Source organism: Podarcis raffonei, chromosome 6 (assembly GCF_027172205.1).
Source record: "Podarcis raffonei isolate rPodRaf1 chromosome 6, rPodRaf1.pri, whole genome shotgun sequence".
NCBI lineage: Eukaryota > Metazoa > Chordata > Lepidosauria > Squamata > Lacertidae > Podarcis > Podarcis raffonei.
Window position 1 is genome coordinate 91324576 of NC_070607.1, and position 23669 is coordinate 91348244.

Consider the following 23669-nt stretch of genomic DNA (forward strand, 5'->3'; position numbering starts at 1 on the left):
GCCCCACTCACCTCACAGAGTGTTTGTTGTGGGGGAGGAAGGGAAAGGAGAATGTTAGCCGCTTTGAGACTCCTTCAGGTAGTGAAAAAGTGGGATATCAAATGCAAATTCTTCTTCTTTTTCTTCCCTTCTTCAGTAGGGACTGAAACGCTGGCTCTATAAACATCTCTTTTGACGACCTTCCCCCACCCTCCTACTTCCAGTTCCCTTTGTGTGTGTTGCGGGGGGGGGGGATTTTTGCTGCATTAAATCATACTGTAACAATTGTTCCAAGGTGGGTCACTGTGCGGAAAGGTGCCCTTTGCTGGGCCACCAAAAGGTGTTCCCTGGCCACTTGTGGTAGCAGGAAATCTGTGGCAGAAATAAATACATATACAAGAGGCTGGAACCTCTTCCCTCAATAAGCCCCAGTCCTGAAAAATTACTCGAATTCCTCCCATCCCTCCAGAAAGTCACCAAAATTGTACCACAAGAGGCACCATTTTGGATCAGCTTTAGATGTGACACAGTGAGATAGTTGGCAAAAGGGAGACTGTGAATCCTGACAAATTCATAGAGGAGAGAACTATTGATAGCTGACAGCATCTTAAAAAGCAGAGACATCACCTTGCTGACAAAGGTCCGTATAGTTAAAGCTATGGTTTTCCCAGTAGTGCTGTATGGAAGTGAGAGCTGGATCATAAAGAAGGCTGATCGCCGAAGAATTGATGCTTTTGAATTCTGGTGCTGGAGGAGACTCTTGAGAGTCCCATGGACTGCAAGAAGATCAAACCTATCCATTCTGAAGGAAATCAGCCCTGAGGGCTCACTGGAAGAACAGATCCTAAGCTGAGGCTCCAATACTTTGGCCACCCCATGAGAAGAGAAGACTCCCTGGAAAAGACCCTGATGTTGGGAAAGATGTTAGGATTGTGAGGTAGGTTTTCAGATAGGTGCGCAATACCTTTGGGTCTCTTCCAACTCTACAATTCTATGATAATATGATGCTTATTCTGAATATTTGACTCTGCCGTGGCTGCATAAACAACCTCTTTAAAGAGGAGTGGGGGTGGACATTGAGAACCCGACACTTCCTCTACGGTTGAAGTATCCCCCTTGTCTCTTAGCAGCTCAAGCTGTTCCAGCAAAGTTGTTGTATAAATATTTCTTATGTATCAGTCTGCATGTGAAGCCATGTTTGGACTCAAATGTGTCTGCTTCCCAGCTGTCAATTAACCTCTGCAAACAGCAGGGGCTTCCTGGTAGACTGAAATTTCATCGCTAGATAGATACATAGACCAGCTGATAGATACATAAGTCAATAGGTAGATGCCTAGATACACTGATAGATTGAGTGGCAGACAGAGACATATTTGCCCTTGGATATCCACACACTAAGAATGGACCAGTCTACTTCCACTTTGTGTTATGTTCTGTCATTCTACCCTGTTTCCATCTCACAGTTTTTAAACCACCTATTTTTGAACATATTTTTGCTACAGAAGAGAAATTTCTAGATGCATTTCCCCTCAAAGTATGCATTTTTGAACATTTTTTTTTTGTATATAAAAAGCTTCTTTTTAGATGCATTTAGAGCCAGGAAACTATATCGCAAAATTTGGAGAAATCTAAACAAGGTCTTTGTTTTGATCTGTGCATGAGTTCAGGAGTTGTGAATCAAGCAAGTTCATATCATAATTCTCCCTCCCTCTCTCTTACACAGACACAGACACACACACACACACACACACACACACACTCCAAGAAGAGTAGAGGGAGCTTGTTATAGTGTAAGTCATCTAGCCTGGTAAAAGGACCCCTCTCATCTGAACTGTATTTAGGCCTGTACTGAGGCTTCATGAGACCCTCACTAGCAAGTGGAACTTTATTTTATTTTATTTTTTTCCTGCCACTCTGAATTTATGCATTCAAGTCAGGATTATTTCTTTTGTAATACTGATTGCATGTGATTTTATGTCCTAAATGAATTTACGTTTGTTTACTGACTTTTCTCCCTCCCCCTGCGCCACCCCTATGCTTTGTGTTAGAAGTAAATTCTACTTAGAAGCAAATTCCACTACTTTCAATAGGACTTAATTCCAGGTATATGATTTCAGTCTCAGCCACCACACTGTACCAGCTTTTGAAAGAAAAAGGTTCTTTAAATGATCAGTTTGAGAGAAGCCATGCATTAAAAAATGTGTTTTTATTTTTTTAAAAAAAATAGTATTTAAATTTGGTTTTTGAGATGATTTTTTGCAGTTTAATGAAAAAATAAAAATAAAAAGATTGGATATGACCATTGGTAAAAATGTGTGAAACTGAAATGAAGGGCGAAAGGCATTGTGGGAAAGTAAAATGGTGGTCAGACCCAGCTGTCACTTCCTGACTGGATTGTTGCCATCTAACTGCTACCAAAAAAGTTCATCCGAGTGAGCTGAATGACATAAGAAAACATCCACCAGTTCTCAAAAGGTCCCTCAAACCTGGAGCAGGTATGCATCTATGAGAAAATGCTCTATGTCACGCTGGACTATTAATCCATTATGTCTTCTTCCATCTCTTCCAGTAGGCAACAGAGAGTATTGGAGCTCTTTCATTACAGTGGTACCTTCGTTCCCAAACTTAATCCGTTCCCGAAGTCTGTTCCAAAACCAAAGCTTTCCAAACCCAAGGCGCACTTTCCCAGAGAAAGTAATGCAAAATGGATTAATCTGTTCCAGACTTTTAAAAGCAACCCTTAAAACAGCAATTTAACATGAATTTTATTATCTAGTGAGACCATTGATCCATAAAATGAAAACAATAATCAATGTACTGTACTATAAAATAAATAAGACAGTATTGTAGATGATAGGAATTCAAATTTATTTATTTTTATTATGTGCACTGATGATAGTCATTGTTTGGATGGGGGGCTTTTATCCATTTCTGCAGTCACACAATCAATCAATCAATCAATCAATCAGTAGCTGAACTGGGTTCCACAGAGTCACAAAAAGAAGTCATAAAAACCAAGTAACAAGCCACAGTCACAAGTCAGTCCCATAAAACGAAGAACAAGTCACAATAAAAAACAACAACAAAAGAGCCACACAAACTAAAACGCAAAATAAATAAATACCAAAAACAAAAGCTCCAAATATCACCTCTGTGTTGCATGGGTGCTGGGGACTCAACAGCCAACAGACTCCATAGGAAGCCTCTGATTAGCAGCAGGGGACTCAATTTACATACGGAACGTACTGAACAGGAAGTGGAACATGTTCAGCTTCCTTTTTTTTTTTAAAAAAAGATATTTATTAAAGTTTAACAGAAAGAAAAAAGTTACAGAGTAAACAAAAAAAAAGAAAAAGAAAGAATACAAAAAGTGCAAAAATACATGGGAAAAAAAGGAAAAAGGAAAAAAATGCAAAATACAAAAAAAGAAGATAGTTAAAAACAAATCAATCTTTTCACATCTTAGATTTCATTTACTTATTTCCCCGACCTCCTCACACCTCCCTTTTTTGTATTCCCGTTCACATGGTTAATTCAGCAAATCCTTAACCGATTTATTTTTATCTTAATTCTATATCTCAACATATTATAACTTTATATTTTCATCCGTTATCAATCCATTTTTACATATTCTTATTAACCTTCTTGCTAAGGCCGCTTCATTTCAATCCGACATCATTTTAACATTCATTAATTTTACAATGTTTCTGCAAATAGTCTTTAAATTTCTTCCAATCTTCTTCCACCGACTCTTCTCCCTGGTCTCGGATTCTGCCAGTCATTTCCGCCAGTTCCATATAGTCTATCACTTTCATCTGCCATTCTTCCAGGGTGGGTAAATCTTGTGTCTTCCAATACTTTGCGATGAGTATTCTTGCTGCTGTTGTAGCGTACATAAAGAAAGTTCTATCCTTCTTTGGCACCAATTGGCCGACCATGCCCAGGAGAAAGGCCTCTGGTTTCTTCAGAAAGGTATATTTAAATACCTTTCTCATTTCATTATAGATCATCTCCCAGAAAGCCTTAATCTTTGGGCACGTCCACCAAAGGTGAAAGAATATACCTTCATTCTCTTTACATTTCCAACATTTAATATCGGAACGACTGGAACATGTTCAGCTTCCAAGGCAAAGTTCACAAACCAGAACACCTACTTCTGGGTTTGCTGCGGCGTTCTATTTCCAAGTTGTTCATAAACTAAGCTGTTCTTAAACCAAGGTACCGCTGTACTTTACTTGAAATGCTGTATGCAATGCTATAAGTCAGGGATGGCTAACTTGTGCCCACCCACTGGCTGTTGCCCTACTCCAAATCCCACCAGCATATCCATTGACCAGGGATGTTGGGAGTTGTAGTCCAACAACATCTGGAGAGCTGTGGGCTACCTTCCTCTGCTCTCTAAGTGGTGGTACCTGGGATTGAAGCTGAGATAGATGTGCTCTACTGCTAAGCCAAACCCCCAGAATACATGCTGCATTCATGTTCATTCATGAGAGCCAAAGCATTGGGGGTTTTTCTTGGGCTGGGGGGACATGGCTTTCAGATCCCTGGTCATCCACAAAGCTTGTGTGGTGATCTTGCACCAGTCTCTTTCTCTCAGCCCAACCTATCTGGAGATACTGTGAGCATTAAATGGGATAGTTCCATGGGAGCACAAGATGATCCATATAGATAGCAGTCTGGTGGTTTTCCCACAGGCATCTTGGTTGGCCACTGTGAGACGAATACTGGACTGAACCAGCAGGGCTTTAGTTATGTCCTTAAATTCCATGGCTACCAGCCATGATGGCTACTCCTGCCAGTTTTCGGGGCAAACGTGTGCCTTCAAATACCAGCTGCTAGAAATCTCGAGCAGGGAGAATGCTGTCACACTCAGATCTTGTTCCCCTGCTTCCTATAGACATCTGGTTGGCCACAGTGAGAAGAGACTGCTGAACTAGAAGGTCCTTTGGCCTGGTCCAGCAAGCCTCTTGCGATGTCTTTTACCATGACCTCCATTTTGGGTGGGAACGCAGCATTCCCAGCTTAAGCGAAGGCAGCCAGGGGAAGCTTCTGTTTCCAGGAAAGCAGACAGAAGCTCCAGCTGCAACAAATGCTGCTTACAGATCTCTCCCCACTCTGCTCCCCTCCACCCACCGTTATCTGTACAACTGGCACCACGTACATACAAGGCCCAGTGCCAGAAGTCTTCCCACCCCCTCCTTTGTGTTCCCAGCTTCCAACTCCTGCTCTGGTTTCTTTTTTGCTTTCTTTTCCTGCCTGCCAGCTGGCGTGCTGATGCCCCAGCAGTTTTCAGCAGCTGGGGAGGAGGTTTCATCGGTATGTGGAGGTTGGGGAGGTTTGTTGGCAGGTGGCAGAGCAGCTGGATCAGGGCCCATGCTTCCGATTGGAAAGACCGAGGCTGGGCTCTGTTTCACTGGCATGTCAGCGCTTGCACGGACCAGGCACGGTGCTGAGTTTTGGCACCGGGTGGGTGGGAGGCTTGCTGTGAATCTGGGGCTGCTCCAGGGATCCTAAGGCCAGTGCCTCCCCAACTGTCAACCTAACCCTGAAAGGGGAACTGCTGCATTGAAAGCTTCAGAGATGATGCCTGAAGGAAAATGATTGATGAGTGTCTCAGTTTCAGCCGGCTTGTTCATGGAGATCCCTTTAAGAGGCTGCTGGCGTGTTCCAATGATGGTCAGGTCCTTAAGCTTAGGTGGGCTACACAAGTTAGCAGTTGGGTTATCAGATTCCAAGCCTACCTTGTAAAGCTGGCATTTCCAAAGCTGAAAGGTAAAGGTAAAGGGACCCCTGACCATTAGGTCCAGTCATGACCGACTCTGGGGTTGCAGCGCTCATCTCGCTTTATTGGCCGAGGGAGCCGGCGTACAGCTTCCGGGTCATGTGGCCAGCATGACTAAGCCACTTCTGACGAACCAGAGCAGCACACGGAAATGCCGTTTACCTTCCCGCCGGAGCGGTACCTATTTATCTACTTGCACTTTGACGTGCTTTCGAACTGCTAGGTTGGCAGGAGCAGGGACCGAGCAACAGGAGCTCACCCCGTCGCGGGGATTCGAACCGCCGACCTTCTGATCGGCAAGTCCTAGGCTCTGTGGTTTAACCCACAGCACCACCCGCGTCCCTGAACCCTGAACCCGTGTTCCAAAGCTTAGGCAAGCATGTACACACCTTCATTTCCAAGCAATGAACACAGCTATGATTGACGGCAGGTACTGTCATACCCCCTTGGCGCTCTGCTTGTGTATTTGAGGAGCCCCGGAAATTGAGGATCTGCCTCACTGTTTGTTCTTTTGTTCACTTTACTCTGAACCAAGAACTAAATTTCTGGGATCTAGTCCCAATACCATTCCAGAAAAGGTTTTCTACCTCCTGTCGGACACCGATTATAGAGTAACCCACAAGGTCTCTCTTTTTGCCCTAGCAGCAATGAAAACCCAGACAAGAGTTATCAAGGAGATTGCAGTCGACTGCTTTGGGGATGCTCTGATTTCACCATCCTATCTTTTAATAATGATTAAAAAATAATAATAGCTGTATTAAATTTTACCCTTTCAATATGTAAGTTTTGTATATATTACATGTAATTTATGTAGTATTTTAAAGATTTGGGTTTTAATATGATTCTAGGCAGCGTGATTTTATGCAGTATTTCATATTCTTGGTTTTTGCACTGTACCTATTTATCTTATATGCGAATGGCCTATTTGTTGTTGTTTAGTCGTTTAGTCGTGTCTGACTCTTCGTGACCCCATGGACCAGAGCATGGCAGGCACTTCTGTCTTCCACTGCCTCCCGCAGTTTGGTCAAACTCATGCTGGTACTTCGAGAACACTGTCCCACCATCTCGTCCTCTGTCGTCCCCTTCTCCTTGTGCCCTCCATCTTTCCCAACATCAGGGTCTTTTCCAGGGAGTCTTCTCTTCTCATGAGGGGGCCAAAGTATTAGAGCCTCAGCTTCAGGATCTGTCCTTCCAGTGAGCACTCAGGGCTGATTTCCTTCAGAATGGAGAGGTTTGATCTTCTTGCAGTCCATGGGACTCTCAAGAGTCTCCTCCAGCACCATAATTCAAAAGCATCAATTCTTTGGCGATCAGCCTTCTTTATGGTCCAGCTCTCACTTCCATACATCACTACTGGGAAAAACATAGCTTTTACTTTACGGACCTTTGTTGGCAAGGTGATGTCAATGGCCTATAGCCCAGTGTTAATAAACGAATACTACTACAGATTACAAGCCAGTCTTAGCCAGTTGCCTCATACTGAGTCAGGCCATTGGTTTACCTAGCTCAGCATTGCCAGCACTGACAGGCAGCAGCTCCCCAGAGCTTCAGTCTGAGGTCTCTCCCAGAACTACATGAGGTTTCTGGTGACTGAACCTGGGACCTTCTGAATGCATTCTGCCACTGAGTGATGGTGCTTCATTGATCTGTAGATCTCCTGATGTGGCAAGGGCAATGCCAGCCGAAGTGTTCCCCAATGGGCCCCCATCCCACCCAACAGGGGTGCTGGTGGCAAGCAGCAGCACCATGGACAGTGCCAGATGCCCATGAGCCAACTAGCATTTTGATGCCCTGACACAGTGGTCTCCAAACAGTTTGGCGTGCCACACTGGTGTGGCAGGAGAGGGTGGCAAATATGGCGGAAAGATTCAAGGAAAATAAAAGAAACATTTAAACATTTCATTGTAGGATAGTATAGTAATAATATTTTTTAATTTGCAGAATATGGATAGATATCTTTCCAAAATGAGAGCAAAAGCATCAGGCGATACCCAGGACAATCCTAGCTGCCATCCAGAATTGCTGTTTGAACAGAGAGCTCTGACAAATATGAGCAATCAGAAAAGAGAAATGCTTGTTTGTTGTTGATGAGGAGGTGAGAGTTTGTCTATCTCAAATTAGACCTAATATAAATGAGATTACCCAGCAAATGCAGACTGAGTTTGTACATTTATTTAAGGTACACATGTAAGGGGCTCGTTTATAATTCACGTTCTTATGCCAATGCATTGTCTTAAACTTTTTAAGAAGTCCCATGTTCCATGCTATAAATTCATCATTGATAGGAGTTGTTTCTTTTTGTTTTCCAATGCATTCCTTATCAATAAAATTTTTGGTGTGGCACAAGGAAATAAAAGTGTGGTCCAGAGAATAATGTTTGAGAACCACTGTCCTAGCCCTAGCGATATCTTGACTCCCCTTCCCTGGCCTTCCTTGTTTCCCCTATGCTGAAGTTTAGATTGTAAATTTTAGATTGTAAATCTATGATCAGAGATCCGCCTTCTTGTATCTTGTGCCACACCAGGCACCAACACAGCCCAGTGCTTTGTAGGAATATCAACGGGTTGTCTACAACTGCTGCTTCTACTTGGTAGACTTGGTAGACTCAAGCTCAGGGACATAGGCCACATTCATACTATACATTTAAAGCACTATGATCTCACTTTAAATAGTCATGGCTTCCACCAAAGAACTCTGGGAGCTGTAGTTCATGAAGGGTCCTGAGAGTTGTTGGGAGAGTCCTATTCCCCTCCCAGAGCTTTGATTTTCAGAGTTCCCTGTGAAGAGGGATTGGCTATTAAACTACTTTGGAAACTTGGACTATGGGACTCCCTCCCCCCATATGAATCATAGAATCATAGAATCATAGAGTTGGAAGAGACCACAAGGGCCATCGAGTCCAACCCCCTGCTAAGCAGGAAACACCATCAGAGCACTCCTGACATATGGTTGTCAAGCCTCTGCTTAAAGACCTCCAAAGAAGGAGACTCCACCACACTCCTTGGCACCAAATTCCACTGTCGAACAGCTCTTACTGTCAGGAAGTTCTTCCTAATGTTTAGGTGGAATCTTCTTTCTTGTAGTTTGGATCCATTGCTCCATGTCCGCTTCTCTGGAGCAGCAGAAAACAACCTTTCTCCCTCCTCTATGTGACATCCTTTTATATATTTGAACATGGCTATCATATCACCCCTTAACCTCCTCTTCTCCAGGCTAAACATGCCCAGCTCCCTTAGCCGTTCCTCATAAGGCATCGTTTCCAGGCCTTTGACCATTTTGGTTGCCCTCCTCTGGACACGTTCCAGTTTGTCAGTGTCCTTCTTGAACTGTGGTGCCCAGAACTGGACACAGTACTCCAGGAGAGGTCTGACCAGAGCAGAATACAGTGGCACTATTACTTCCCTTGATCTAGATGCTATACTCCTATTGATGCAGCCCAGAATTGCATTGGCTTTTTTAGCTGCCGCATCACACTGTTGGCTCATGTCAAGTTTGTGGTCAGCCAAGACTCCTAGATCCTTTTCACATGTACTGCTCTCAAGCCAGGTGTCACCCATCTTGTGCCCCACACTTTACTGAAATCTGCTCCAGAGGGTTGGGAGAACACCCAGAATAGATTTAAGGGGTGTGCAGGGGAAGAAGAAAGGGATAAAGTCCCACTGCACAAGTGTAGGTCCTTGCACTTAGGGGATGCTTGCTTAGTGAAGTGCTGGATACAAGCACACTTTAACCCAGTATTTGCATTTTTGTACACATTACCTGACTGGGAATATGCATTGCAAAATTCAGAGAAATGTGCAAATTTTGAAGGATGCCTATGTTTTGATTCAGGCATTGTTTTTGGAAAAATGTGAACAAGGTAGGTTTGCCTTTAAATGTGAACTGAATTGAATTCCTGTCCCATTGCTACTCTTCAGTTTCTTCCTTTCTTTTTGCCAGCTGGGAACCAAAGTGTGAAATAACACTTTCAGTGTGTATCCAAGTTTCATTTGGAGATTTTGCTTTGGAGAGAGAGAGAGGGAGGGAGAACAACACAACATGGAGTGCAATTAAGGTGTTACTTTGCAAAGTGAAAACATAGCGACCGTTTTCCACAAAAAAGTGTTAACTTCCCGCTACTTTTCACAAAGTTCTACATGGCCTCCTCTTCACTTTCAGTGGGTGTTTCAGAAAATATGGTAAACATTCTTCATCGGATTTCTCTCTTCTTCTTTTTTAAGGGAAATGTCACAAAGAAGAAGGGTTTTTTCCTGCAAAAGATTGGGTTAGTGAACACAAATTTCCCACCATGTTGGGGCACATAATGGTCCAGCCGTCTTGCTGAAGCTAAGGGGGTTTGGACGTGGTCTATGCCTGTGAGGAAGATCACCTGGGAGCCCCACATGACCTGCCTTGAGTTCCAAACTAGAAAAAACCAAGGTGGACACCTTATGAATAAAATAATACATATAAATGATAGATCCTGCATGTTCTGGCATGCAGAACAAAGTCCTGTATCCAGTGACAGTTGTGAGCCTGAGACGTGCTACAGGGTGTGTGCAGATAAATTGAAGAAGTCTTAGGAGATGTTTGCTTGTGAATGCTGAACATGATAAAGTATCCACCTTCTAGAAGCTAGAAGTTTCCCCTGAGGAGGAACTCCCAGATTTCCTTCGAAATCTATTGTCAGTGAAATGTTAGGCTGGGGAAACTGGGACCTTTCAGATGTTGCTGGATTACAGCTCCCATCATTTCTGACAATTGGCAACCCAAGCTGGGGCTGATGGTAATTGGGGTCTTGCAGCATCTGGAGGACCAGAGGTGGTCCCCACATGTGCTAGTATCTGCTACTGCTCACTGGCCACATTTTGCTGCCTTAAAGGGGTTAGTTGGTTGCCATTGCCCCAATATCTCCAGTTTCCCTCTCCTCCAAGAAAAGGCCCAACCACGTAAAAATGATCCTGGACTTCGGCACCACTTGGGGTGGAAGGAAGCATGAAACAATTTTGCCATGTCTGATCAGCTTTGAGGCCTGTGAGACTAACAAGCTGGAAGGAGCCAACCTCCAAGGACTTGTCAGAGAAGCCATCTTGGCCTTTGCATGCTCTTCTCTCCCAACATGAGTAATTAAAGGACCAACCGCAGCTCCGCAGACCTCATCACTTTGCGGTTCACAACATCTTTCACTCTTGCTATTTCCTTTCCCGGTGATGGCATATTAGATCAAGCCATTAAGCAACTTCCAAGGGCTCTCCTGAGACCATCCATCAATAATAATGAATACCTGCTTCCAACAGGATTATATCTCCTTAGCTAAGAATATCAATGCACCATTCACCACCCCCCGTCAGTGAAATAAGTCTGTTGCCTTTCAGGTCTGTTTTTGCCTTCGAAAGAAAAAATGCATTTAGAAATGGCCCCATTCCATCTCTTCTGTCTGTGTCAGTCCAGTTGTTTGTCCTGTACAGGTAATAGAGGAATTAAATCCCTTGCTCTCATTTCAAGACCTGCCTCCAGCTTGGAGCAAAGACATCTTTAAATAGGAGAAGGAGGGAACTGAACTGCTACAAAATGGTGGCAGATGAAGGCAGAGTTTGTTAGAGAATCAGCTGTCAATTACTGGCATCGCTTTCTACTGACCTCTAATCCACTGTTGGAAATGACTGAATTATTTCCCACAGCATTTTCCTCGTGGCAATAGGTTGCACAACTTAGCTTTCCTCGAGTTAAGTACAGACATTTTTGCTCTGGAGGTATTGTGACGCAGAATTTACTGACCCAGAGGCTGTAAGAGAAGAAGGCTTTTTAACATTCCCCCCACCCTACCCCCACATACCTCTCAAAGGTATTTGCTACCCATCTCTGGAGGCCACATTCCCTTGGGAGCAATCTTCTGGTGATGGGGCATTGGTGAGCGAGACCAGAGGCGGAATGGTGGACAGAACAACAGATCTAATTTTTATCTTCCTACATCCTGGTCACACAAACATCAGAAGCTTCTACAGACACATGCCATCACAATATCTTTCCTACTTACAGCCAAGCAAGCAAAAGGCAGCATCGCCACTCATGGACACAGTTCAGCCAGCCAAAAGCACTCAAAAAGGGTGTGGTCTCCTCTTCCTTGTTATCTTCTGTTATCGTCCATTATCCCGATGATGGATCGGATGAGAACCAACAAACTGAAGCTCAATCCAGTTAAGACTGAGGCACTGTTAGTGGGTGGTTCCCTAGACTGGATACATGAGAGTTTCCCTACAGAATTACATTCCCTCTGAAGGGGTGGGTACATAGCTTCAGGGTACTCCTGGATCCTTTGCTGAGGTCACTTGAGGCTGAGGTGGCCTCTGTGGTTCAGAGTATCTTCCATCAGGTTTGGCTGGTGGCCCAGCTGTGTCCTTATCTGGACAGGGACATGCTAACTACTGTTGTTTATGCTTTGGTAACCTCTAGGTTAGATTACTGCAATGTGTTATATGTAGGGCTGCCTCTGAAGACAGTTAGGAAACCTCCGCTAGTGCAGAATTCAGCGGTCAGGTTGCTCACTGGCAGGGCTGTCTTAAGCATATGTGGCACCGGGGTGCAAAGATGCGCCCGGCACCCCACCCCCCCAGGTTGCCCAGTCCCAGGCGCGCAGGCGGCGGAGCCGGCCAGCCGCCTCAGCATCTCGCTGGCTTAGTCGCCCCCGAACTCACGGCGCAAAGCCCATCATGGCACTCTGACCGACAGGCGGGCTCTTCCCCGGACTCAACTCTTGGGCCCCAGACTCTCGGCCTGGTGCCCCTGAGAGCCCTGGTGCCTGGGTGCCCCGCAACCCTAGTGCCTATGGGTAAGACAGCCCTGCTCACTGGGGTAAAATAGCTTGAGCATATTGCACCGATTCTGGTCCAACTGCACTGGCTACCAGTTAGTTTCCAGGCCCAATTTAAAGTCCTGGTTTTGACCTCTAAAGCCTTAAATGGCTCAGGATCGCAATACTTCAAGGACCGCCTCTTTCCATATGAACCTACCCAGACCCTGAGCTCATCCTCTGAGGCCCTTCTTCCTGTGCCTCCTCCGTGAGAGGTCCAGAAGGTAGCAACACAAGAACAGGTGTTTTCTTCAGTTGCTCCCTATTCGTGGAATGTTCTCCCCAGGGAGACTCAGCTGGCACCTTCATTATACACCTTTAGGTGCCCGAAGAAAACATTCCTCTTAAACCAGGCCTTGGGCTGACTGATATTTAACGCTCTTGTAAAATATGTTGTGGAAGGGTGGAATTATTGGGTTTCCTTTGTTTTTATTATGTATTTTGTCTTTTTTGTATTGCAGTTTTATGTTGTGAACCACCCTGGGATCTACAGATATAGGGCAGTATACAAGTAATAATAATAATAATAATAATAATAATAATAATAATAATAATAATACTCTATACCACCATACCTGTTTTCCTTGCATCTCTACACAGCCGATTCCTAAGTATCCTCTTCAATGACACATCTGGGACAAAGTGTCCCATCTGACCAATAGATGGACTGGATCTTCTCCAGCGATGCTGGGATAGAGGTCCATGGGATTTTCCCTCTCTTCTTCTGTATATACTTTCTTGAAAAGGAAAAGAAAAACCCACTTTCCAAGATGCACATTATTCTGTAAGATGATTATCACAGGCAGCGGAGCTCAGATCATCTCCTGGGGCCCTACGAGTCCCATGGTATTCTGAAGGCGCCTTTGTGTTGTGTTGCTTTAATTCTCCATGCTATCTTTTGATGTGTGTTTGGTTATCTATCCTGACTCCCTCTTTCGCTGGAATGCCTCTCGATGTTAAAGTGCTTTTATGCAGCTTCTGAAAGCACTGTAGTACTGCCTTTGTTAACATGATAAACTCTACTGGAATATATATATATATTCATTCTCAGCCCCCATGCCCCCACCTCTTTCCTCCAGGAATATCAGAGAACCTCGCTCAGAGCTGCTGTGGAAAAGCTAAAGCCACCGATCCAAATTCAAAGGAGTAAAATGGTCAAAGTCAGAGTTTTTATATTTGAAAATTCGCAATGGCATGCCAGCTACTTTACTGATGTCCTCGCACAACTGGAAAGGATAAGACGGAAGGGGGGAGGGGAGGGGATTAAAGGAGGTGAAACAGAAGCAAGTCTTGGACCAAGAACTAAAGGAGTGGGCAAGGGGAGGCGAATGCAATAAGCAAAGCCATGAATTCTTCAGAGATCTTAAATTCTTCTGTACGTTACAGGAGAACAGCATCTAATATTCGATGTACAACACAATGTAATATACATACACGAGCCCTGTGGGTTTTTAAAACGATTGAACCAAACGCAACTATGCTTTCTGATATGAAGAGCCATTTCTGCTGTGAGTTACACAGGGATTTTTTTGAAAAATTAATCTCTTTTCTTAGAGGTGAACAAACTGGCATATATGTAGGGAGGGTGGATAAATTCTTCCCCTTCTCATTTTAATGTGAAAGTTCCTAATTCACACCAAGGAGGGAATTGAAACACAAAGCTATCCTTTGAAACATTTATGTCTCCTAATTTTGAGATGCAATTCTTTGACAAAAAAAACTAGTGGAGGGGTATACACCAGCATTCATATATTATTGAAGCATACCAAAGTGGCGTGTGTTGGGGAAAACTGCTTGCAAAAAATGTGCATATTAAGCAAATTTGCATGCAGAAATACATACACTGGGGGAAATCACCATGAAAATGTTTATGCGTTTGCATGCAGAGTTTTTGGTTTTTTTAAATAGAAAAAATTGCAAATGGACATGAAAATGGGGCAACCTGATCTTAAGAGTGAGAAAATATATATAAAAATCAGAGAAACTAAATTGCTATCTCTACTTCTCATCTTTGTCATCATTATCTAAATGTACAGTACAGTGGTACCTCGGGTTACATACGCTTCAGGTTACAGACTCCGCTAACCCAGAAATAGTGCCTCGGGTTAAGAACTTTGCTTCAGGATGGGAACAGAAATTGTGCTCCGGCGGTGCGGCAGCAGCAGGAGGCCCCATTAGCTAAAGTGGTGCTTCAGGTTAAGAACAGTTTCAGGTTATGAACAGACCTCCGGAACGAATTAAGTACTTAACCCGAGGTACCACTGTATTTATAAATATTTCCTTCTCCCAGAAAGCCAGAAAAATATCCCTGGAAAGGTTGCTACTAGATCACATCGTCTTGCACCTAGAGACATTATATGTGTAGTGTGTGTGTGTGTGGGGGGGTCACTGCCCCATGGAATGTCAGGTCTCATAGTATGGAAGAAGAATATAGGGACTACTTTTGCCATTGAAAAGGTGGCCCCACCACTTTTTACCACGTGTTCCTGTGACTGTACGTTTTATTACAAGCTGGATTCCCCGTTTGCAGTCAGAACAATTGCTCCTTTATTTTGCTTTGTCATTTTTTAGAATCATAATTGTGCATATTGCACTGTAAATTAATGAGCTATTGCTTTGGCTGCAAAGGAGAAACGGATAACTAGCACACATACACACACAAAGTGCTGCTGACTATGGAAAGAAAACTAAGTCTGATGAAACAGGAAGCTGCCAATTGGCCATTAAAAACAAAAGGAAGATCCAGGAGGAAGCTACTAACTAAAGAGACAGTAGCACTGAAAAGAGTTTTGCCTGCCTGTATTGGACATGTGACTTAAGATATTTTTGTGTACGTGCCAGAAATCAGGTCTGGGAAGGTGGAAAAGACAAATTGGAACATCCTGGAATGCACTAGCTGTCAGTATTTTCATCCTCCCATTGCAAGGATCACCAGATCATGTTTGTTTTACTTTCTGCCTGTGAGAAAGGAGGGGGCAGAAGCTACTCTTCCAAACTTCCGTCCCTAGCCTAGTACTTTGTGCTTTTTCTTTCCTCTGTCTAGAGACAGGATGGCAGTATGAGAGCTGTTTCTCTCGTACATGTTTGTTATGTTCTTTTATTTGTTTAATCAGTAGAAATAAATTAGGCATGCTACGAAACCTCCACAGCTTTGCTTCTGTTACTCTGCTGCATTTGAGGTGCTCACATGAGCAAATGTGAGTCCACAGCACCAGGACCTATTTCTTGGGAATGCTGCTCTGCTGTTCCTGCGTTCCTGTGATCGGAAGGTCAGTGAAGGTGCTCTCATCACCAGCGGCATAGCGTGGGTTGTCAGCACCCGGGGCAAGGCAAGTAATTTGCGCCCCCTAACCCCTAACCTGCCGCCGCTGCCAGCTTCTTCTTGCTGCTGCCTGGGCTGGGGTATTTACAGTAAGGTAGCCACGGCGGCGGCGGCGGGTCCGTGTCAGGTGATCTGAGGCGAGTTGCCGCTGGCGCTGCCGCCCAAACGACGCCGCTTGCCCAGAGAAGGAGGAAGGCAGAGAGGCGAGGAAAATGCAACATGGCCCAGCAGCTGCAGCAGCGGCGGCGGTGGGGCTGTGAGGAGGGGCTGCCTGGCGCGCCCTCCACGGCCCTGACGCGCAGGGACCGCGACGAGCGCTGAGAGCCGCTGCCTGCCGGATGCCTTCAGCCCGGATGCGCGCACAGCTCGTCAGTTCCCCGAGACATGGGGCTCTGCTACAGCCTGCACCCGAGGCTCTTCTGCGACTCCGGAGGCGGCGAGCACGCCCCCCCAGATGTTGCGCCCGGTGCGGCCGGCCCCCCCTGCACCCCCACGCTACGCCACTGCTCATCACCCAGCCCATGCAGGTGCTGAAGACGTGGGCTGAACATGGGCGCACGGCAACCAGCATGGCATCAGTGTTGTCAGATTTATCTCTGAAAATCAAATGAACTAAGTATGCCCTTCTCAGACCAAATAGCTGGAATGGAAGCAACCTGGGTGTGTTAGCTTAATTAACCTTAATTATTTACAATTTTTGTTTAACCCGCAAGAAAGAAGGGCTTTTTCGCTCGCTAGGTTCAATTCTAATCCTTCTAACCTCCTTTGGGGTAGGTTTGCGGGTATGGCAGAAGGAGATAGGATCTGCCCATGCGAGGCCCACCTGGTGGAAACTCCAGCTCACGTGGCCCTTAAATGTAAAATGTATGATGATCTCCGCCAATGATTTCTAGACCATCTATGTATTCCAACATGGAAACCAGAGACAGAGGTTATATGATTCTTATTACAGGGGAGAGACCAGGAGCTCACCAAGACAATAGCTAAGTTCCCCTATTTGATTTTTTGTCGCCGAAGTACGCTACAGGATCCTGCCCTTGCTAGAGACCCACAGAAATGAAACAGATTGCTCACCTCTTCCTCCCTTTGGCAAATGACTGTACTGTTGAAATGGCGACGAGATCTCACTGGCCTATTTATTTTGAATGTTTGTATGTGATGCCAATAAAGGTTTGATGATGAGCAATGCTCTTTATTTCGGTCCTGGAGGTTTTGCTAAACATGATTAGAAGGGACCACTTGATTCAAGGTATTCAGGTCGGAGTTAAACAATATAAACTTAAAGCTTTTGCAGATGACCTAGTACTGACATTACAGGAGCCAGTATCTAGTACCAAGAGGGCTCTAGAACTAATCCAGGAATTTGGTCAAGTGGCAGGTTTTAAACTGAACAAGCTAAAAACCAAGGTTTTGGAGAAAAATTTGACGCCGATTGAGAGAGAGAGGTTTCAGAAGGAGACAGACTTAATATTAGTAAAGAAGGTAAAATACCTGGGGGTGAACATGACTTCTAAGAATGTGAATTTATTCAAAGATAACTATGAGAAATGCTGGTCAGAAGTGAAAAAAGATCTAGAAATTTGGACGAACTTGAAGCTTTCCTTGCTTGGTCGAATTGCTGTTATTAACATGAATGTATTGCCAAGAATGCTGTTTTTGTTCCAATCATTGCAAATTATTGACAAAATGGACTGTTTCAAGAAGTGGCAAAGAGATATTTCTAGATTTGTCTGGCAGGGCAAAAAGCCCAGAATTAAATTTAAGATACTTACTGATGCTAAAGACAGAGGGGGGTTTGCTCTGCCAGATCTTAAACTTTATTATGAATCAGCAGCTTTTTGCTGGTTGAAGGAATGGCTGCTTCTTGAGAACACAGACATTTTAGATCTTGAAGGTTATGACAATGTATTCGGGTGGCATGCATACTTGTGGTACGGCAAGGTTAAAGCTCATAAGGCATTTAAAAACCATATTGTCAGGAAAGCACTGTTTAATGTCTGGATAAGGTACAAAGACTTTTTGGAGAGTAAAACCCCAAGGTGGTTATCACCTATGGAAGCGAAAGCTTTGAAAAAACTTAATATGGAGTCCAAAAGGCCAAAATATTGGGAAATTTTGGAACAGGAAGGTGACAAATTGAAATTGCAGAGCTATGAGAAACTTAAGGAGAAGGTGCAAGACTGGTTACACTATTTTCAAATAAGAGAGGTTTATAATTTGAACAAAAAAATTGGTTTCCAGGTGGAAAAATCAAAATTAGAAACAGAACTGTTAGAACCCAATGCTAAGACACTATCGAGAATGTATAATTTGCTGTTGAAATGGAACACTGAGGAAGAAACGGTAAAATCTGCTATGATAAAATGGGCACAAGATATAGGATATAATATTATGTTTGCTGACTGGGAGCAGTTGTGGACCACTGGGGTTAAATTTACGGCATGTAATGCCCTTAGAGAGAATATTATGAAAATGATGTACAGGTGGTACATGACCCCAGTCAAGCTCGCAAAAATCTATCATTTGCCCGATAATAAATGTTGGAAATGTAAAGAAACTGAAGGTACATTCTTTCACCTTTGATAGACGTGCCCAAGGATTAAGGCCTTCTGGGAAATGATCTATAATGAAATGAAAAAGGTATTTAAATATACTTTTCTGAAGAAACCAGAGGCCTTTCTCCTGGGCATAGTCGGCCAATTGGTGCCAAAGAAGGATAGAACTTTCTTTATGTATGCTACAGCAGCAGCAAGATTACTCATTGCAAAGCATTGGAAGACACAAGATCTACCCACCTTGGAAGAATGGCAGATGCAAGTAATGGATTACATGGAAATGGCGGAAATGACTGGCAGAATTCGGGATCAGGGAGAAGAGTTGGTGGAAGAAGATTGGAGGAAATTTAAAGTCTACTTACAGAAACATTGTAAAATTTTTGAATGTTGATGACATTGAAATGAAATGAAGGGGTTCTAGTAAAGAAAGCAAAAGATTACGTAAGAGTGGATTGATATTAGATGAAAGTTTGAAGTTAAAATATGTGAAATATGTGAGGAAAAATAATTAAGGACTAACCAATAGGATATGAATTTGCTGAACCAATTTTTAAGTGGAATACAAAAAAGGGAGGCGTGAGGAAGTCAGGATAATAAGTTAACTAAAGTGGACAAAAGAAAAAAGAGGGTTTTTTGTTTTTCTTTTTCTATCTTATGTTAATTGTTTGTATTTTTGTATTTTTGTACCTTTGTACTTTTGTGTTGTTTTTTTTCTTATTGTTTGTCTTATAATTTCTTTGTTGTGAAAACTGAATAAAATATTATAAAAAATAAAAATAAAATAAAATAAAGGTTTGATGATGATATTAGCTTTATAGGCTGCAACACGGCAATGCAAGTATTGTCTGGTTGGCAATCTAGACATTGACTTTATATATTCCAGAACAGGCTCAGCAGAAGCTGAGGCTGTCAACTCTTCGAATCAAAACTTCTTGATGTTTTGTAGGCGGATCTTCTCCGGAAGAAACTAGCGGGGAATCCACAGGTTTCTTGCAAGTCTGCTCACTACCTCTTTACCTAACACAGGGGAAGCTGATGTGGTAGTCTCCAGATATTGATGAACTCTGATACCCATGAGCCCTAGCCAATATGACCAGTTGTCCAAGCATGACAGGAGCTGTAGTCCCATAACATGCAGAGAGGACCATATTGGCTGCACCTGGCCGAAGTTATATTGCTAAGAAAATAATAATGATGATTGAGTGTCAGCCTTTCGTTTGCATTTCTAGCAAGTAGCCCAAAGAAAATTGTGCATCCCAAACCTCAACAAATGTCCAGGACATTTCTTGTTCCTAGTCAGCTAGCAGCCTCATCCTCGTGTCCTCAAAATCCCTTGCCATTTCATTCCCTATATCATTATGCCACTCTCCTTGCATAATTAAGGGGGGAAAGAAGCTCGGATTTTCATGTTAAATTCCTAAGCATTATAGACAAGAGGCACAGCTGGCATTTGGGGAGGACAATTCACTTCACAGCAAATGAAAAACGGAAGTGATTGGGGTCCATTTGATTCTGTTTTCGCTTGCTCCAAAACAATCTCCGTGCCAGCACCAGAAAATACACAGCTTTTGGGGGGTGCAGGAAACAAATGCAGTCTTAATCCCAGTGTTGGGCCAGCGCCTGGGAGACTAGGGTTCAAATCCCTACTCAGCCATGAACTTGGCTAGTTGTCCTTGGCCCAGTCACAGTCTCTCAGCCTAACCTACCTCACAGGGCTGTTGTGAGGATATAATGGGGAGGGGGAGAACCAGAGACGCCACCTTGAGCTGCTTGGAGGGCATGTAGAATCATAGGACCTCGGGTTAAGAACTTTGCTTCAGGATGGGAAGAGAAATTGCATGGCAGCAGTGGGAGGCCCCATTAGCTAAAGTGGTACTTCAGGTTAAGAACAGTTTCAGGTTAAGAATGGACCTCCCGAACGAATTACGTACGTAACCAGAGGTACCACTGTAGTAGTAATAGTAATGCATTATAATAGCTTCTTAATGGAATTAATCAATTAATTGTTGGGCAATTAGCAATATTTGGGGATTTTTTTTCTATGTGATTTCAGACAGGCAATTTGCTTCTCTCCCCTCCTCTCTCTGTCTTTTTCTCCCTCTCCGTCCATTTCATGTGTCCTCATTCATAACTAAATTGTCAGGTTTGCATTGTATCGGCCAAGTCGGGAGTCAGGTTTAATATTATTAGGGATGCAATTACTCCTTTCTCAAGTGTTGCCTGTCAGTTTGGTTCACCAATTTATCTATCAGTTCCATCCTTTTGTGTAAAGGCAAACACTCTCTGTTTGCTGTTTATAAATCACCTCCTTGGTACTGGTGCTTTCTTCTTCTTCTTCTTCTTCTTCTTCTTCTTCTTCTTCTTCTTCTTCTTCTTCTTCTTTGAAACATCTCTGTGGTGCAGTTGTTAACAGTGGCAGACTTGGTAGAACAGGAGAAACCCAGATTCAAATTGTCACTCATTAACCTTCTCTCTCAGCCTGACCTACTTCACAGGGTTGTTGTAAAAATAACATGGGGGTGAGGAGAACAATTTATGCCACCCTGGGAGGAGTTCATGTGTACTGTCAAGCCAGGTGTCCACCTCCATTCCACTGAAGAGTTTTCAATAATTATGTTATTGAATCTTATTCCTGAGATGGGAAGGAGCTCTATGCATCCCAGAGAGAAAACCTCCTTTTAACCTTTTAAATTTGCTTACAGTCCAAATATGCCAAAATTCAAATGAGGTTCCACATAACCTTCCAAAACACAAACAACAAAATCACAGCTAAGCACAGTATATATCCTAACATTCACATTAGTCATAGGCTGGTCAACTTAAATAGTAATTGATTTTATTTAGAAATCTTCTTAATCACTTTATGCTTGAAAGAATCTCAAAGTAACATACAAAACAGAAATACAATATATTATTAATAATGTGTGTGTGTGTAGATAGATAGCATTATATTATTCATCCAGTAGTCCTCAACACCACACAACCATCCATATCCCACATTACAAAATCACAACTGGTCACTTTGTGCAAAATGTCCTGACCAGATTAGAATTCACGCCATCCTGGAATTCAAAATAAAAACATCTCCTATCTCACCTGGACTTTGTTCTTTTATACCCATTTATATACAATTAAATGGATTTGGGCTGTCCTGTTATTTAATAAGTTTATTAGAAGCCATGACACCTTTCTGGGCTTGGGTGAATTATATTAGCGATAGCATTTGATTAGGGATAACTTTTATATCCCTGAACAAGCAATCAGACCAGTCTTCTTCTTTTTCCTCCTCGTCCTCCTCCTCCTCCTCCTCCTCCTCTTCTTCTTCTTCCCTTTTGCCAGAGGATATTCCTTTGATTTGAAGAGGTTGGTCACTTCTCATCTAAAGGTTTTTGAAAATGAGATTATTCAAATGTCTATTGGTGTGTGTGTGTGTGTGTGTGTGTGTGTGTGTTTCAGGTGACCTAGCATTGCAAGTTTTCCTCGTGGCAATTCAAGCATGTAGAAAGCCTGGATTATTATCTAATCTGATGAGATAGAAAGAGAACAAAGCCTGGATGATGAAGCAATCGGAGATTGTTGACTCATGAGGGCCTTACTAAATCCAGTGTCCTTTCATACTTAATTATCTTGTCAAGTTCTAGGAATTTGAGCTGTTGGCGATACTGACAGCCCTTGGTGAGCCGGAAGCTCTTCAGCATAATTTCAGCGCAGAAAAATCTTTGTTCACGTCTTTTGGGGCTTGTCCGCACTCAGTTCCTTGAACTGATTCGACTAGATCAGTTTCATATATTGTTTCTGAGTAATTAACCCTCCTCCACCCTGATCCTTCCCACCCTATGCTGGTAGACAGTAGCAAAATGAATTGGGGTGGATGACACATCCATCTATTATGGCCTATTCTGTTGGCCTTGGGGGCACCTTGGAAGATTACAGAGCTCTCCAAGGTACATGAGCGAGATTCATTTTGATTCTGATACATTGAGTTATCATTTTTTTTCAGAATAATAAGATAAAATAGATAGATTTCATTTACTGTATATTTAGGACATATAGAGTGCAGTTGATGCACCCATCTTTTCTTTGTTGTTTAGTCGTTTAGTCGTGTCCGACTCTTCATGACCCCATGGACCAGAGCACGCCAGGCACTCCTGTCTTCCACTGCCTCCCACAGTTTGGTCAAACTCATGCTGGTAGCTTAGAGAACACTGTCCAACCATCTCGTCCTCTGTCGTCCCCTTCTCCTTGTGCCCTCCATCTTTCCCAACATCAGGGCCTTTTCCAGAGAGTCTTCTCTTCTCATGAGGTGGCCAAAGTCTTGGAGCCTCAGCTTCAGGATCTGTCCTTCCAGTGAGCACTCAGGGCTGATTTCCTTAAGAATGGAGAGGTTTGATCTTCTTGCAGTCCATGGGACTCTCAAGAGTCCACTCCAGCACCATAATTCAAAAGCATCAATTCTTCGGCGATCAGCCTTCTTTATGGTCCAGCTCTCACTTCCATACATCACTACTGGGAAAACCATAGCTTGAAAATTAAAATGCAGGACCGCCCCTACCATTTGGCAGACTGAGGCTTGGGGCCATGGATACAGAAAGGCAGCAAGGTGTTGGAGGACATCACTGAAGGCAGCAAAATGTCTCGAACCAGCCCTGTTGAAACAGCAGCAGTTTTGGAAAATTAGGCAAGGAAAAATAAAGCACCAGCCAATCTGCAATGCCTAAACCTTACATTTTCCCCTTGGGGTAGAACTGCTCCTGAAAGCCTCAAAACATTTTGTTATCAGATTGGGAGGGCCAGTCTGGATGATATCCGTGGGCCCCTTCCAGGCCTGTGGTTCTTTTTCAAGGAGACTTAGAATCTAGTAGAAGAGGACACCGAAACAGTCAGACCAGTTTCTTTGTAAGGTAGTGGCCTTGGTTGGCCAGTTAAGTACCCCCATTTGCATGTCCAAAGAGGTTGTCCTGTTGCCATAGAGACAAGTGGGTGTGCTAGACGCCACATCATCCTAGGATGGAGAACAATAGACCAAAGAGGGGTTATGTGTGAAATTTGGTTGATGCCAGAAGATGGATACACAGAGACTTGTCTTGCTCTGGGCTGGATTCAAAGCTGTGGCTTGAGGCTTCCCTGAAATCTTTATTGTACATCTTTAGGCACCAGGCAAAAGCATTCCTCTTCTCCCAAGCCTTTGGCTCATTAAAC